Here is a 17,116-nt window from a genome sequence, read left to right as displayed (position 1 = left end):
CTTGCGTTGTTCCTTCTGTAGTTTAAATCCTAGCGAGGCGGCGAGGAGCAGGTAGGTAGAAGGCGAAATCTCCGCATGCACCCCAGTGTTCGGACCTCAAGGGTCTGCCGGAACCCGAAATCCGACATTTAGTACAAGTTATCCTGACTAAAGTTCATCTTCCGCTGCCAAAAGAACTAGCGATGATGCCATCTCAGGCTCCACGGTGACGTCCATCCTGCAGCTCCGCTGGTCTTGGTCTCGTTGCACTGAAATGGCAACCTTTGTTTGATGCCTCGGTACTCCACGCCTGTGCTTGCCCCCTTTGCACCAAAGAGGAAACAAGGACACTACGCAGGCCGGCGCCCGCCTGGTCTCGATCGTCATGGCTTGTGTCACGAGCACCTCGCGAGGTAGCCTGCCTTGATCTCTCCGCCTCCTCGCGAGCCTGCCTGGCTAGGCTGTTCCTGAGGAAGCCTTGTGTCGTCCTCCCCGCGAGGATTGGCCCCTCGCGAGGGTCTTGAGTCTTGTGCTGATGAAGATGGGCCATACCGGGCCACCACTTGAGCCACGCCACAGGCCGCTGGCAGGCAAGTCTGGGGACCCCCGTTCCCAGAACGCCGACATAGATGATGGGTTGCTAGAGTGACAGAAGCTTAAACCCTAGTTTATGTGTTGCTTCGTAAGGGGCTGATTTTGATCCACTAGTTTCATATTATGGTTAGGTATACCTTAATACTTCTTTTGTAGTTGCGGATTCTTGCAACAGAGGTTAATCATAAGTGGGACGCTTGTCCAAGAAAGGGCAGTACCCAAGCACCGGTTCACCCACATATCGAATTATCAAAGTACCGAACACGAATCGTATGAACGTGATGAAAACTAGCTTGACGATAATTCCCGTGTGTCCTCGGGAGCGCTTTTCTCATTATAAGAAATTGTCCAGGCTTGTCCTTTGCTACAAAAAGGATTGGGCCACCTTGCTGCACTTTATTTACTTTCATTGCTTGTTACTGGTTACAAATTATCTTATCACAAAACTATCTGTTACCTACAATTTCACTGCTTGCAGAGAATACCTTACTGAAAACCGCTTGTCATTTCCTTCTGCTCCTCGTTGGGTTCAACACTCTTACTTATTGGAAGGACTACGATAGATCCCCTATACTTGTGGGTCATCAATGGACTCCAACAATGCAGCCGAATACGAGGCCTTATTGCATGGTCTTTGGATGGCTGTCTCCATGGGCATACAATGCCTAGAAGTGTGTGGGGATTCAAACCTTGCAATATCCCAAATAAATGGAGACTTTGATGCCAAAGATCCAAAGATGATGGCTTATCGTAATGCCATCCTCAAGATGTCAGCTCGGTTCGAGTGGCTTGAGTTTCACCATGTGGCTCGAGAAAGTAATCAAGCGGTGGATGTCCTTGCTCGCATCAGCGCCAAACGCGACCCCGTCCCACCTAATATCTTCCTGGAAAGGCTTTTCAAGCTATCTGTGGTGTGGCAAGGTGAGAGCGGCAGCAACAACCCGGATCCGACTACAACCCCAGACTCCGAACACACCGACATCACCGGGGGCTCAGCCACCGAAATTACACCATCGGCCCATCTCATCATGGCAGTCATTGCCCCATGGACCGAACCCTTCTTGGCCTACCTTAATAGGCAAGAACTCCCTGAGAATCAGAATGAGGCGCGCTGCATTGTGCGGCGCTCTAAAGCCTACAAGGTTCACGAGGAAGAACTCTACAAGAAAAGCACTACCGGAGTACTTCAAAGATGTATCTCTGAGGAAGAAGGGCGGCAGCTCTTGGCTAAAATTCATGTCGGTCTCAGCGGTCACCACGCCGCGGCTCGGGCCCTTGTAAGCAAGGCCTTCTATACTGGTTTCTATTTGCTGACGGCCCGAGCAGACACACATGACCTTGTCCAACATTGCGTCCGATGCCAGTTTTTCGCCAACCAAAGCCATATGCCACCCACCGCTCTACGAACAGTCCCCATCACTTGGCCTTTTGCGGTCTCGCGGTATGATATGGTCAGACCCCTTTAAGGAGGAAGCCATAAGAAAAAAATATTTGTTCCTCATGGTGGATAAATTCACTAAGTGGATAGAAGCCAAACAAGTTAAAATGGCCGAAGCCGGACCGGTGATAGACTTTATATCTGGTGTTGTGCACCGCTACAGTGTTCCACACAGCATCATCACCGACAATGGCTCCAATTTCACAGCCGATGAGGTAAAAACATGGTGTGCTAATCTGGGCATTAAGCTCGATTACGCCTCCGTCTATCACCCACAAACCAACAATCAAGTCGAACAAGCCAATGGTCTTATTATGAGCGGCATTAAACCCAGACTAGTGCGGTCTTTTAAAGAATTAGACAAGCACTGTGTCGAGGAGCTCAACTCTGTACTCTGGGGGCTGCGGATCACGCCCAATCGTTCTACCGGATATACACCTTTTTTCATGGTGTACAGCACAGAGGCTGTGTTACCCTGCGAAATTATTCATGACTCACCTCGAGTGCGCATGTATGAAGAGAGAGAGGCCGAGCTTGATCGGCAGGACAGCCTAGATGCCCTGGAAGAGGAGTGTGACGTTGCAAAAGCATGTTCCGCATTTTATCAACAACAGGCCCGAAGGTATCAAAGCAGAGAAGTACAGGCCAAGACTTATAATGTTCGTGAACTTGTTCTACGCTTGTCGAAGAAGAAAAGGGAGAAACTCAAGCCCAAGTGGGAGGGTCCCTTCATCATTGACGGAGTTCTCATCGGAGGAGCGTACCGCCTGCATGATGCATCAGACGACTGCCTAGAGCCGAACCCATGGAACGTGGCCAGACTCCGAAGATTCTATGCCTAGCGCCGGTCTCTTCGTTTGTCTCCTTTTTCCCTTTTTGTTTCCATTATTAATTCTCCTCTCTTTTCACATTTCTTTTTTTAAGCCATAAAGCTCTCGTGCGGCTAAAACGCACAACTACGACACACACATTCTAAAATATGTATGTCAATTATACCTGGGGGCTTCTCGTACAGAATCTTATTATTATTATTATATTCCGAGAATCAAGCTCACCACATATGTGTACCTTTTCTTCGCCATTATATGCATCGATATGACTTAGTTTTGGCCAAGCTGGGTTGCCTGGCTCCTGTGCTTATGCCCTATGTTCCAGTTAGTTCAGGTAAGGCATAAAGGGAGCACCTCTGCGATTGTTACTGCCGGGTCATCCGGATGTGTACCTCAAACTGGGTGAAGCCGAATAGCGTTCTTAAGGGAATATTCGGTCGGCGTACTAAATATGTTTTTACTTGTCACATAATGAACCCCCAGATGTTATGTATGCTGTGGTTTTTTCAAACACAGTTCGGACATGCACGTTAATGCATGCTGACCCAGCGAAAGGAACCCTTAACGGAACTATTCTCTCTGGAAGATGTTTCTTACAATCAAAATGTAATATAACATAACTAGCCAGAAACTTGTCTGTTCAAGCAACTATGACCCCTACGCCTGGTTTCCACGCATACCCCGGTCTACATTACCGAGCGGGTATTCGTGAGCACTCCGCACCTTCGGGTCCAGAGGTCGAAGCGAAAAGGTCCACCATGACAATCGTTTTACAATTCATCTAGAGACATAATTTGTCAATTGAAGTACATAGTCACTTAGACTCAAAAACTTCTTCCTCTACGCCAGCTAACAGGATATCCAGCCTACAATCCTGTTGGGAATATTTGGTGGCTACTTTTACCTGGTCATATACCAAACTAACGGGAATTTCTTCTCCATTTGACCCTAAAGGTCCGACCCGGGCCATGTGATTAGGATCGAGCTTGGTATACCGTGTTTTCACCATGGCCTAGGCCTCTCGTGCACCTTCCCTGCAGTCCGATATCTTCCATAATCGGAAGCGCCGCCGTGCTCCTTTCAATAGTTGTACTAGCTCCTCCATACTTCCTGGAGGGGAGTCGGATGGCCACAAGGCCTTGGCAATACTCCGCATCGCCTGCTGAGCTCGCTCGTGCACTTGCGACAGCTCCTATAGCAGATCGCTCGAAGAACCGGACACCTCCTCTTCGAGACGGCCCATCAGCATACCTACAGATATAATTCTGTCAGTTCCTTCCCTAGCTGAATTACGTAGGGGTAATTTTACCAACATACTAAATATGTCGCCTCGCAGCTTATTATTCTCCTTCACGGAGTCAGCCAGCTGGGCATGCACATCTTTAAGCTCTCCGCCCAGCTTGGTGTGGGAATCATCGAGTTTGTTCTTCTCATTCCTGACCCGTGTCAATATACGTTCGCCCGCGGCCAGTTGCCTTTGGGCTTATGTACCTTCCGCTCGTGCGACTTCTGGTGCCTCTTCCAGATGATCTGATGACTCTATCATAAGATTTGCACCTGTATTAATAATCCTGGTATATGATTATGTTTTCTCGATAGAGGGGAACATTACCAGATGCTGCCTTCTTGGATTTCTCCAGTTTGACGGTAGCAGCAGTTAGCTGGGCCTGACACTTTTCCAGCTCTTGAGACAATAGGCTGTTCTTCTCTGTGAGCACCTGGTCATACAATGATCCTTAAATCAGTTGTACCAACTGTTTCAATTCTCAGGGGCTACTGGTATATAATTATCAAATTTACACAAATGTGTACTTACCCGCATATCTTTCAAATACTGGTCTATGGCTCTGATAAGCCCATCTCGAGCATCTCGGATGTATGCATCACCCGAGTTGAAGGCGTTGAAAGCCTCTTCTGAAAAACCAGGGTCGCGAAGAGCGACCCGCAAGCGCCGACGATTCATGGCACTTTCCACTTCCGAATTTGTGACGGATACCTTATCCGAATCCTCCGCAGAAGGACAATCTGGTGTCACTTCCACGTTAGCCTCAGCCCTTGAGACAGGGTCCGAAATCTGGCTAGTGGAGGCATGACCGGCGGGATCCCCGGACATAGTCCGGCGAATGTTTTTCTTGATAAGACACAACCGATAGCGTCATACTCCAAGGTGATAGCCATGGAGGATGTTTAAAACCATACCTCTTTGATGAATGCTTGGTCGTACTTCTATTTGCCTTCCTCTTCGAAGGCCCGCCCGGCGTAGGTGCAGTCTTCTTGCGAGTCACCTCAGGTGCAGCGTGGCGCGCCGATCGCCTCCCCTTTAGAGCATAAGATAGTGCGGCCGGTGAGGCGGAGGGAGGAAACTCTTTCGAAGGATAAGTCTCCTGACTACTTACATGCGAGGCAGGGAGAAGGCTGGGATAGTCAGCGGTGATGGCCACTTCTGTGCCATCATGGCTCATATGGTAGAACACTCCATCCCCGAGCTCCACGAATATATCTGGATCTTCTGTGAATCCGGGGTCAAGGGCCCTGTTGTGGTCCTCTAGCTGTGGTGCAGGATAGTTGAACTCCTTGGTGATCTTTCGCCATTCCTTTTTTTAATGGACGGATTAATATTTGCGGAAACTGACTCAGGGAGTAAATTGAGTAATGGGATGGAAACTCACCCAGATGGGAGGGTTGTACATGGAAAATCCATCTCTGAGCTTAATGCGGATGAACTCTTCTTTCTCCCCTTTGTATAATCTGGACAGCATTTTCGTCAAAGCGGCGGGGGTGTCAGGACCCTTCCGACCGCAGCGGGTGGCATCATCTTCTCCATTGAAGTGCCACATAGGACGCCCTCGGTATTGGAGTGGCTGAACCCCCCGCATTTTGGATATCACCATAACCTTCACTATTGACTGTCTGGACTGGGCGAGCGTCTTTATTTTGCTCATCAATTGGTGGACTTCCGTGCTATCTCCCTCCCTGGGGCTCCGGGGACGCCAGCTGAGGCGTTTCTTCAATGCAGCACTTGAAAATTCAGGAAGACCCATTCGGACTGGGTCGGGAAGGGAGACGTCCTCAATATAAAACCATTCGGAAGGCCATTCTTCGGCGCGCCGGACAGATATCCGGTCCTGGCGATATGCCATATTTTGGCGGCGCCCACTTGAAATATTGACCCCTCTTGATTACGAGGGACGAGGCAGAATAGCTTCTTCCATAACTCAAAATGGGCCTCGCAGCCTAGGAATAGCTCGCAAAGAGCAACGTAACCCGCAATATGCAGGATGGAGGCAGGAGTGAAATTGTGCAGTTGGAGGCCATAATACTCTAGTAGACCTCGGAGGAATGGATGGATTGGAAATCCGACACCTCTCAACAAGTAGGGAACAAAGAATATCGTTCCCCCTGGATGGGTTGGGGAAATTCTCCGCCTACTCCACATCATCGAAGGAAGCCAATCCGGCTCGAACAGGGACTAGATCTGCGAGGGGAAGAAATCTCCGTGTCTGCAACTTCACCAGTTGGTTGTGGGATATGGAGTACTTTTCCCAATCGCCCTTTTTGGGGCCGTGGGGGCGGGAGGAAGAGCTGGGAGTGCTAGCCATGTTGGGGTGGTTTCTGCGGGCAAGCTCCGAGGATTCCTCGTTTGGGGCAGATGGTGTGGATTAAATCTGAAGATCCCCGTCTCTTTAAATAGACAATTTTCTCACATGGTAAGGGTGGTATGTGAAAAAGTGCCCCGACCTCTCGTATTCGCTCGACACGTGGAAGCCGAAATCATGAAGGTGCTGAAGCCGATGAGCGCGACATTAAATGAAAAGTCGGATACTGCTCTTTAAGTCAGGGACTGTGAAGTAATCGGAGAAGGAACCCATCTTGCAATGTCGAAGACAATCTGCGCGCCAGACACCTCGTCATTGAAGCCTAGTTCGGGGGCTACTAAGGGAGTCCTGGATTAGGGGGTCCTCGGATAGCCGGACTATATACTTTGGCTGGACTGTTGGACTATGAAGATACAAGACAGAAGACTTCTTCCCGTGTCCGGATGGGACTCTCCTTTGCGTGGAAGGCAAGCTTGGCGATTTGGATATGTAGATTCCTTCCTCTATAACCGACTTTGTACAACCCTAGCCCCCTCCGGTGTCTATATAAACCAGAGGGTTTAGTCCATAGAAAACAATCATACCTCATAGGCTAAACTTCTAGGGTCTAAGCCATTACGATCTTGTGGTAGATCAACTCTTGTAATACTCGTATTCATCAAGATCAATCAAGTAGGAAGTAGGGTATTACCTCCATAGAGAGGGCCCGAACCTGGGTAAACATCGTGTCCCCCGTCTCCTGTTACCATCGACCTTAGATGCACAGTTCGGGACCCCCTACCCGAGATCTGCCGGTTTTGACACCGACACTCGTGCAGTGTTTGTGCGCCTGTTTGTTGGACCTTGCCTGCGGTGGCGTTATGTGTGTGTGTGTGTGTGTGTGTGTGTGTGTCTGTGTTGTTCGGTTGGTACCTTGTTGACTTTGTGCTCGGTGGTTGCTTTATTTATAAAGTGGGGCGAAAGCCTTTTTCGGTATAGTCTCACCTTGTCTTATGTTCACTATGGTAAACTTGTCTTCTTGGTTTCTTACTTGTCTCAATGTAAATATTTGTTCTGCTTATGGCGGGTGTTAGGGATCAAATGAGTACATTGTCTACATATAACAGTATTGCAATGTGGTCAATGACAGGCACACTATGAAGAACATCCCAAAGTATGCATCTGCACAGTTTTACATTGATAATGTACTTCCAAGGATCAAAGAGAAAACAATAATGTATATTAAGCCATTTGTCGATAGGTTGGGGTAAGTCAACAGTTGAATGCAACTATATTCATACATTTGCTGTCTTAACCCAAAATGCACAATCTACTTCCATGCTACAGTAATGAGAACATTTTTTTGTTTAGTTTGTGCTGTAAAAGTTACATTGTAGGAAATCTATAATGCACATGGAGCAGTAGAAATAAATATAATGCAAACCTTCAATTTCAGGTATGACAATGTTCCGATGGAGATTAACCGACTTAGATGTGCTACATCTTGAGCACTGTGTTGGTTTTCCCTTGAAGAGGAAAGGGTGATGCAGCAAAGTAGCGTAAGTATTTCCCTCAGTTTTTGAGAACCAAGGTATCAATCCAGTAGGAGGCTCCTCAGAAGTCCCTCTTACCTACCTAAACAAACAAGAACCTCGCAACCAACGCGATAAAGGGGTTGTTAATCCCTTCACGGTAACTTGCGAAAGTGAGATCTAATAGAGATAATAAGATAAGATAAATATTTTTGGTATTTTTATGATATAGATTGAAAAGTAAAGATTGCAAAATAAAGTAGATTGGAAACTTATATGATATAAGATAGACCCGGGGGCCATAGGTTTCACTAGTGGCTTCTCTCAAGATAGCATAAGTATTACGGTGGGTGAACAAATTACTGTCGAGCAATTGATAGAAAAGTGCATAGTTATGAGAATATCTAGGCATGATCATGTAAATAGGCATCACGTCCGTGACAAGTAGACCGACTCCTGCCTGCATCTAGTACTATTACTCCACACATCGACCGCTGTCCAGCATGCATCTAGAGTATTAAGTTCTGAAAGTGCAACTATCCCTAGGTGGTTTTGGTAATTCATAACAACATATAGCTCATTGAGCTAATGCTATTCCAAGACTATTATTTCAGGAAAGCTCAATGAATGGCATGGCATGGATGATGAAAGTGGATCCCTCAAAATACTAAGGACAAAGGATTGGCTCAAGCTCAAAAGCTCAAGACTCTTCATTTTATATTTTAGTGATCCAAGATCACATTGAGTCTATAAGAAAAGCCAATACTATCAAGGAGGGATGAGGTGTTGTTAATGAGCCTCTTGCTTCATGTGCTTTGTGATATGCTCCAAAACCCTCAGCTACTTTCCCACATCCACAAATGACCTAAACCAAAAGACAAAATCGGTCACACCGATTCTTCCTATCCGACGCCACCGATTCCAAAAGTCATAGCCACTGCCACAAACCCTAAGCAAATCGGTCTTACCGATAGGGATCTCGGTCTCACCGAGATGGGGTTGTAATCTCTCTATTTCTGTAACGCCCCGGACACACCCGTCGGTGGTCGTTACTCCTAGCGGGATCTAGACTAGCCCCACAAATCAATACTAGTCTTTTCTGCGCACTTTGTCCTCACTCATGCGCACCCGGGAGCAACTTCCCGGTCGGTCACCCATCCTGAAACTACTCCAAGCTGAGCACGCTTAACTTTGTAGTTCTATCCGAATGGGCTCCCGGAAAAGAAGGAATTCCTTATTGATATGAGTAGTCTATCATCCCTAATAAGCCAGGCTATCACATACACCCCCACTCAGAAGAACCGACGTCCTCGTCGGGCCACAGGAACGTTCCCTCTTGGCACAACCGTCTGTGCATCCAGTCCGGTACATGTGCCATGTCGTGTGCCACGACGGGTCACAAAATGTCATGAACAACATGACCGCACACCTGTCCGCAACCATCCGTGTAACCGCGAGGGTCGGCTCTGATACCAACTTGTAACGCCCTGGACACACCCGCCGGTGGTCATTACTCCTGGCAGGATCTAGACTAGCCCCACAAATCAATACTAGTCTTTTCTGCGCACTTTGTCCTCACTCGTGCGCACCCGGGAGCAACTTCCCGGTCGGTCACCCATCCTGAAACTACTCCAAGCTGAGCACGCTTAACTTTGTAGTTCTATCTGAATGGGCTCCCGGAAAAGAAGGAATTCCTTATTGATATGAGTAGTCTATCATCCCTAATAAGCCAGGCTATCACAGTTTCCCTTCGTAATGTTTCGGTCTAACCGAAGTGAGCGATCGGTCCCACCGAGATTGCAATGTAAACTCTCTGTTTCCTTTTTGTAACATTTCGGTCTCACCGAAAAGAGCAAATCGGTCCCACCGAGTTTACCTGACCAACTCTCTGGAAAAAGCTTATTACCAAATCGGTCTCACCGAGTTTGTGTAATCGGTCTTACCGAGATTACATTATGCCCTAACCCTAACCGAATCGGTCTAACCGAGATGCATGTCAGTCCCACTGAAAATCACTAACGGTCACTAGGTTTACTACATTGGTCCGACCAAGTCTATTGAATCGGTCCCACCGAGTTTGGTAAATTGTGTGTAACGGTTAGATTTTGTGTGGAGGCTATATATACCCCTTCACCTCCTCTTCATTCGTGGAGAGAGCCATCAGAGCGAACCTACACTTCCAACTTACCATTTCTGAGAGAGAACCACCTACTCATGTGTTGAGGCCAAGATATTCCATTCCTACCATATGAATCTTGATCTCTAGCCTTCCCCAAGTTGCTTTCCACTCAAATCTTCTTTCCACCAGATCCAAAACCTATGAGAGGGAGTTGAGTTTTGGGGAGACTATCATTTGAAGCACAAGAGAAAGGAGTTCATCATCAACGCACCATTTGTTACTTCTTGGAGAGTGGTGTCTCCTAGATTGGCTAGGTGTCACTTGGGAGCCTCCGACAAGATTGTGGAGTTGAACCAAGGAGTTTGTAAGGGCAAGGAGATCGCCTACTTCGTGAAGATCTACCGCTAGTGAGGCAAGTCCTTTGTGGGCGACGGCCATGGTGGGATAGACAAGGTTGCTTCTTCGTGGACCCTTCGTGGGTGGAGCCCTCCGTGGACTCGCACAGCCGTTACCCTTCGTGGGTTGAAGTCTCCATCAACGTGGATGTACAATAGCACCACCTATCGGAACCACGCCAAAAACATCCGTGTCTCCAATTGCATTTGAATCCTCCAAACCCTTCCCTTTACTTTCTTGCAAGTTGCATGCTTTAATTTCCGCTGCCTATATACTCTTTGCATGCTTGCTTGAATAGTGTGATGATTGCTTGACTTGTCCTAAAGTAGCTAAAATCTGCCAAACTCTAAAATTGGGAAAAGGTTAAGTTTTTATTGGTCAAGTAGTCTAATCACCCCCCTCTAGACATACTTCAAGGTCCTACAAGTGGTATCAGAGCTTTGGTCTCCATTTGCTTTGATTTCCATAGCTTTTGGTGGTCATAGCCTTGGTTTCACAACCTAGGAGAGTATGGCGTCTAGCGAGGGAAATTATCACCGTAGAGGTCCTTACTTTGATGGTACTAATTTTGCTAGTTGGAAGCATAAGATGAAAATGCATATTCTCGGACATAACCCCGCCGTTTGGGCAATTATTTGTATTGGCTTGCAAGGTGAATTTTTCGATGGGAGAGAACCGAACCGTGAAGCTAATGCGGAAGAATTGAAGATGCTGCAATACAACGCTCAAGCTTGTGATATCATCTTCAACAGATTGTGCCCCGAAGAATTCAACAAAATCAGCCGTCTTGAGAATGCAAAGGAAATTTGGGATACTTTGATTGATATGCATGAAGGTACCGAGTCCGTCAAGGAATCCAAGTTGGATGTGCTCCAAAGTCAGCTTGACAAGTTCAAAATGAAGGATGGTGAAGGTGTCGCTGAAATGTACTCTAGGCTTGCTCTTATCACAAATGAGATTGCCGGCTTAGGGAGTGAAGAGATGACCGACAAATTCATCATCAAGAAGATCCTAAGAGCATTGGATGGAAAGTATGATACCGTGTGCACATTGATCCAAATGATGCCAAACTACAAAGATCTCAAGCCAACGGAAGTCATTGGAAGAATTGTTGCTCATGAGATGTCACTCAAGGATAAGGAGGAACTTCACAACAAGTCAAGTGGTGCTTACAAAGCCTCAAGTGAAGCCCCCACATCATCAAGTGAGAAACAAACCTTCAATGAAGAATTGAGCTTAATGGTGAAGAACTTCAACAAATTCTACAAGAGTAGAAGCAAAGAAAGAAGCTCCAAGTCAAGGTCTTACAATGACAAAAGATCTTCTAGTCGAGAGCGCAATTGCTACAATTGTGGGAGACCCGGACACTATTCCAATGAGTGTACGGCACCCTACAAAAGAAGAGAAGATTCTCCAAGAAGAAGAAGCAAAAGAGAAGAATCACCACCAAGAGAGAGGAGGAGTAGAGATGATCGTTATGAACGAAGACCCTCACGGAGAAGCAAGGATTCGGAAAGGAAGGACAAGTCATCAAGGAGCTACACAAAACGAAGACATCAAGCTCATGTTGGTGAATGGGTATCCGGCTCCGACTCCGACAATCACTCCGAGAGAAGCTATCACTCCGACTCCGAATATACTCAAGATGAAGGTGTTGCCGGTCTAGCACTTGTGTCAACCAACTCCTACGACATATTTGATTCACCAAATGAAGGTGTTGGAAGATGCTTCATGGCCAAAGGTCCAAAGGTAACACATCCTGAGTATGTTGATTTCAATAGTGATGAAGATGACTTGCTTGTGGATGATGATTTACTTGTTGACAACTCTAGTGATGAATACTATGATGAAACGTCAATTAATCATGCTAATCAAGATAAAACGAATGACAATGATAAGGAGAAGATTGAGCTTCTAACTAAAGAACTAAACACTCTTAAGTTGGCTCATGAAACTATCTTCGAAGATCATCGAGAACTTTTAAGGGCTCATGAGAAGTTACGCTTTGAAAAGCTCAATCTTGAGCAAGAGCATGAGTTCTTAAAAGCAATCAATGATGATCTCCGCAAGAAAAGTTCTTCTTACATTGCCAAGCGTTTACTCTTATCTACTTACATGCCTCAAGTCAAGTCTAGTAACAAGTACAAGAAAGATACTTCCTCTAGTAGTAACAATAATAATGTCAAATCCAATATTGTTGCTTCTAGTAGTTCTCTTGATTCCACTAATGATTCTCTTAGCCAAGTTACACTTGAGCAAGAAAATAGCTTATTGAAGGGAATTATAGAGAAAGGTGTTTACAAGAGCCTTGCCGGGAGTAAGCAATTCGAGGAAATTGTACGCAAGCAAGGAAGGCACCGGAAGAATCAAGGTGTTGGTTTTGAACGAAAGTTCAATGCCAATGGAGTTGAGTGGGAAGAAGATCAATACCCCAAGACGAAGTTTGTTCCTCAACAAGAGAAGTATGATCCTACTTCCTTCAAGGGAACACAAGCTCAAGATGATCTTCCACCACAAGACCACAAGAACAAAGGCAAGGACAAGCTTCAAGAAGAGATTGATGCATTTGAAGAAGCACCTAAAGCCTCGTTCAAGTGGGTTCCCAAGACTACGTCAAGTTCTACTTCATCAAGTACAACTACAACTCCAAGGATTCCCATCAAGATGATGTGGATCCCGAAGAAGAAGAACTAGAGAGTTCTTGAGGGTGACTCCGCCAACATTCTTCACTCATATCATTATGGCAAGAACAAGTGCAATCAACTTCCACATCTTGCACTAGTTCAAGGAGTCACAAACCCTCATGTTGGTAAGGCAAGGGACAAGGTAACCTAATGATTTCATGGACATCATCTTGTGTGTGCATCACTCTATGTCTATGGATATTCTTGTTTGTTCCTTGTGGGACTAACCCATGTAGGTAAGTTGAAAGTGCAACTCACTCCAAAGGATTGCTCCAAATGATCTACATCAACATTGAGCATCCACATCTTCAACACCTACATGAAGTCATCATCGACAAAACCCAAGGTTAGTTCATCCCTCTAAGGGGGGATCTCACATCTAGGGGGAGCTTAACTCTAAGAATTGAGTCAAAGCAACTCTAATGGTGTGAACATATCAATGCATTATGTAAAAGTGGTAACCCCACTTGAGCTTAAACGATGAGTATGACCTATGATCAAATGTTCTCATTTGACTCCTAAGTCAATATACTCATATATAGATGACCTAGTCATCGCCAATTGTTTGATAGATGCTAGAATTGGTTGTGCATGCTTTGCCACATATTTCATTTGCCATTTTATTGTGTGAGCATGTTGGTGCATATTTTACTCATTCAAGGACATCCACTTGTTGTTTTGATTGTTTGGGTTCTTTTATTTTTGCCAAGTGGATGGACAAGAATGCCTAAGAACCTTCTTTAGCTATCTATGCTTTTCTCGTCTCAAACTCTGTTCATGCTACATCACAAAATTTGATCAAGTCAGATTCGAACCACTCTGTGTGAGGAGCACTCGGAGTCCCCGATTCGTCATAGACTTAAACTTCCAAAACCTCTTTGTGACTCTCGGTCTGACCGATTCCTCCATTTCGGTCCTACCGAGATCATTAAGTTGATCTGAGTTTTCAATCTCGGTGCAACCGATTTGAACTTTTCGGTCACACCGATTTGCTGTAACTGTACACAGTTATGCATCTCGGTGCCACCGAGTTGTTCCACTCGGTCACACCGACAGGGTCGGGCTATATATAGTCACGGGCAAAATTTTGGAAATTTCTCCGAAACCCTTCGCCCGCACTATAGCTCGCTCTGCCATCGGAGGTCTCCGGATCGTCTCCTCATCGCCAGCAGCCTCCTGTCGCTGGTCTCTGCCGCCGTCAACGGATTTCGCCCCCGCCGTTGTCGCCGTAGCAAGTCCACCGCCAAGTTAGGGTATGGACTCGATCTTTGTGCTATCCACGTCTGATTCCTAGCACATTGTATTCTTATTGAATCTTGCCACGATTGAAACACTTCTATCCAGCCAAAGTAGTCTGTAGATTAGATTAGATTCAAATTTTTAGGGTTAGGTTTCCACCGAAACCATCTCGGACCCACCGAGTTGAAAAACTCGGTCTCACCTATTTGGCTTATGCCATTGCACTAGTGACTCTCGGTCTGACCGAGAATTACTAATCGGTGCGACTGATTTGAGGATTCTGTGAAACCCTAGCAGTCTCGATGCCACCGAACTGTGACTCGGTCCAATCGAGATCATCAGTTTAGGTTCCAAAACTGATTCGGTATCACCGAGTTTGAAAATCGGTTGATCCGAAATGCTTTCTGTGGAAAACTAAAACTGAATTTTTGAATCATTCTTTTGCAAAAAATCTCTGCTTTTTGTGATGCTCATCCACTCTATCTCATCTATAACTCCTCACAGGGTCAGCAGTCAGCTTTTTGCAGCATGTCAGACCAGAGTGACAGCCAGAACAGGTCAGAAGCACAGATGGACTTGAGTGAGGGGACTAGTCCCTCAACCACAGATGAAGGGAGCAGAAGCACTCCTAGCAACCTGCCTAAGGCTGCTACCAGGCAAAGTAGGAAAAGAACTTCAGACTCAGAGGATGAGGACTACAAAGCTGAAGAAGATGAGGCTACTTCTAAGAAAGTAGTGCTCAAGAAGGAATATGGCTCTGCACATAGCACAAAGCATGGACTGAAGAAGAAAGTTCCTGCCAAGAGGACACCAATTCCTAAAGCCAGAAAGTCCACTCAAGTGCCAGCTCAGACAGAACCCAAAGAGGCACCTGAGAAGAAAGTCACTTCTTCCAAACCCAGAAAGTCCCACTGGAGAGACTATGAAGTTCACCATAGAATCAGAGGATGAAGGTGCTCAGGACAAGAAAAAGAAGAGAGCAAGAACCACAACTGCCAAGGTCCTTGGAAAGCCCTCTATGAGAAGAGATTCTGAAGAAGAGGAAGAGGTTGCTGCACCAGCACCTAAGGCACCTAAGCTTATGGGTGATGCTATAAGATCAGGGGCTGCAACATCTAAGCCCAAGGAAGCACCCAAAGCTGCCTCCAAGGCCAAGCAAGTACCAAAGAGGAATACTAGGAGTATTCCAGCTGCTGAGAAGAACAAGGCCCCAGTGTCAAACGTTGCTGAAGAAGAAGATGAAGAAGGACAGGTCCTAAGAAAGCTCAAGCCCAAGATACCAGACCATAATGATGCCCATCTTGTGGCTGAGGACATGAGGATCAGGAAGGACTCAGGGCTAAGGCTGTGGAGGATGGAAGATCCATATGCTTCAAGGAGAAGAACTGTTGTTGACTACAGGTTCCATACAAAGGAACAGCAAGACTTCTATGAGACAATTCTGTTGGACAAGAAGCCCATAGTTTGTGACATGAGGTGGGTCGACTGGACCTACATCAAGGACAATGAAGAGCACTATCCAGGAGTGCAAGAAAGCTTTGTTGCTTATGGAGTTGCTGATTTTGTTGGACAAAAGTTCACTCAATGGAATGATGAGCTTATCATGCAATTCTACTCCACAGCACATTTTTACCCAGATGGAAGAATTGTTTGGATGTCTAAAGGTACAAGGTACCAGTCAACTATTGAAGAATGGGCAAGTCTGATAAATGCCCCAAAGGAAAGTGAGGATGACCTGGACATTTATGCAAAGAAGAAGATGGATCACAATTCCATGGCTCACATGTACAAGGAAATACCAGACAAGGCAGTAGAGACTCACAAGTTTGGATCAGTTCATTTTCTGCTGTCAGGGCTGCCAACCATTAATTGGATTCTGAGGCATACTTTGTTGCCCAAGTCTGGTGACCATAACATGATCAGAGGGCATGCCATCAACATGTTGCATGTGTTTGATGTGCCACAAAAGTTCAAAGTCATGAGCCTGATGATTGAAACCATTAAGAGGACTGCAGCAGATCAGAAGAGGAGCTGTGGATATGCCCCTCAGATTCAGGAATTGATCAACTCAAAGATGGGCACAGGGAAATATCAATTGGATAAGGAACACTTTCCACTTTATCCAGACTTTGAGGACAATGAGGTTGTCATGAATGAAAATGATCCAACATCAGTTCAAGCTCAAGACAATAAGGAGAAGGCTGCAAGGATGCCAACTCCAGAGGAGGCATCTGAATATTTCTTGAAGAGCAAGTAGGAGCAGCTTGGTTACTTAATAGCATCTACACTAAGGATTGAGAAGGGACTGGCCACCCTCACTCAGAATCAGGAGAGCCTGGAGAGAATCATGGAACTCAAATTCCATGACCTTGATGTCAAAGTAACTGAGATTCAGTCGGTTGTAGAGCAGCTGTAGGATGATATGCAGCAGAGGCAGGGCAAGACTACCAAAAATGTGTTTGCCAGAGTGCCCAGTGCCCAGAGGTCAGTTGCAGTGCCAGTGACAGACACTAGAGCAACAACTTCAGCACCAGCTACTGCCCCTTCAGCTCCAGTGCAACCAGCTCCAGCATCCACTCCAGCACCCTCTACTTCAACTGAAGCCTTCGTCCTTGGAGTTATCCGGACACCGCCACCAGAAGATCAAGCCTGAGAGTCGATCTAGCACTATGCATTTTCTATGAACTTTTTGGTAACTTGTTGCCAAAGGGGGAGAAAAATGTATAGATC

General features: G+C 46.2%; 1 pseudogene; it reads left to right on the top strand.

Annotated features, from left to right (window-relative positions):
- The window catches only part of LOC123139044 (protein PECTIC ARABINOGALACTAN SYNTHESIS-RELATED-like), a 160,744-nt pseudogene that overhangs the window by 72,533 nt on the left and 71,095 nt on the right, over positions 1 to 17,116 (top strand).

Source organism: Triticum aestivum, chromosome 6B (genome assembly GCF_018294505.1).
Source record: "Triticum aestivum cultivar Chinese Spring chromosome 6B, IWGSC CS RefSeq v2.1, whole genome shotgun sequence".
Classification (NCBI taxonomy): Eukaryota; Viridiplantae; Streptophyta; class Magnoliopsida; order Poales; family Poaceae; genus Triticum; species Triticum aestivum.
This window is presented reverse-complemented; position numbering and strand designations above follow the sequence as displayed.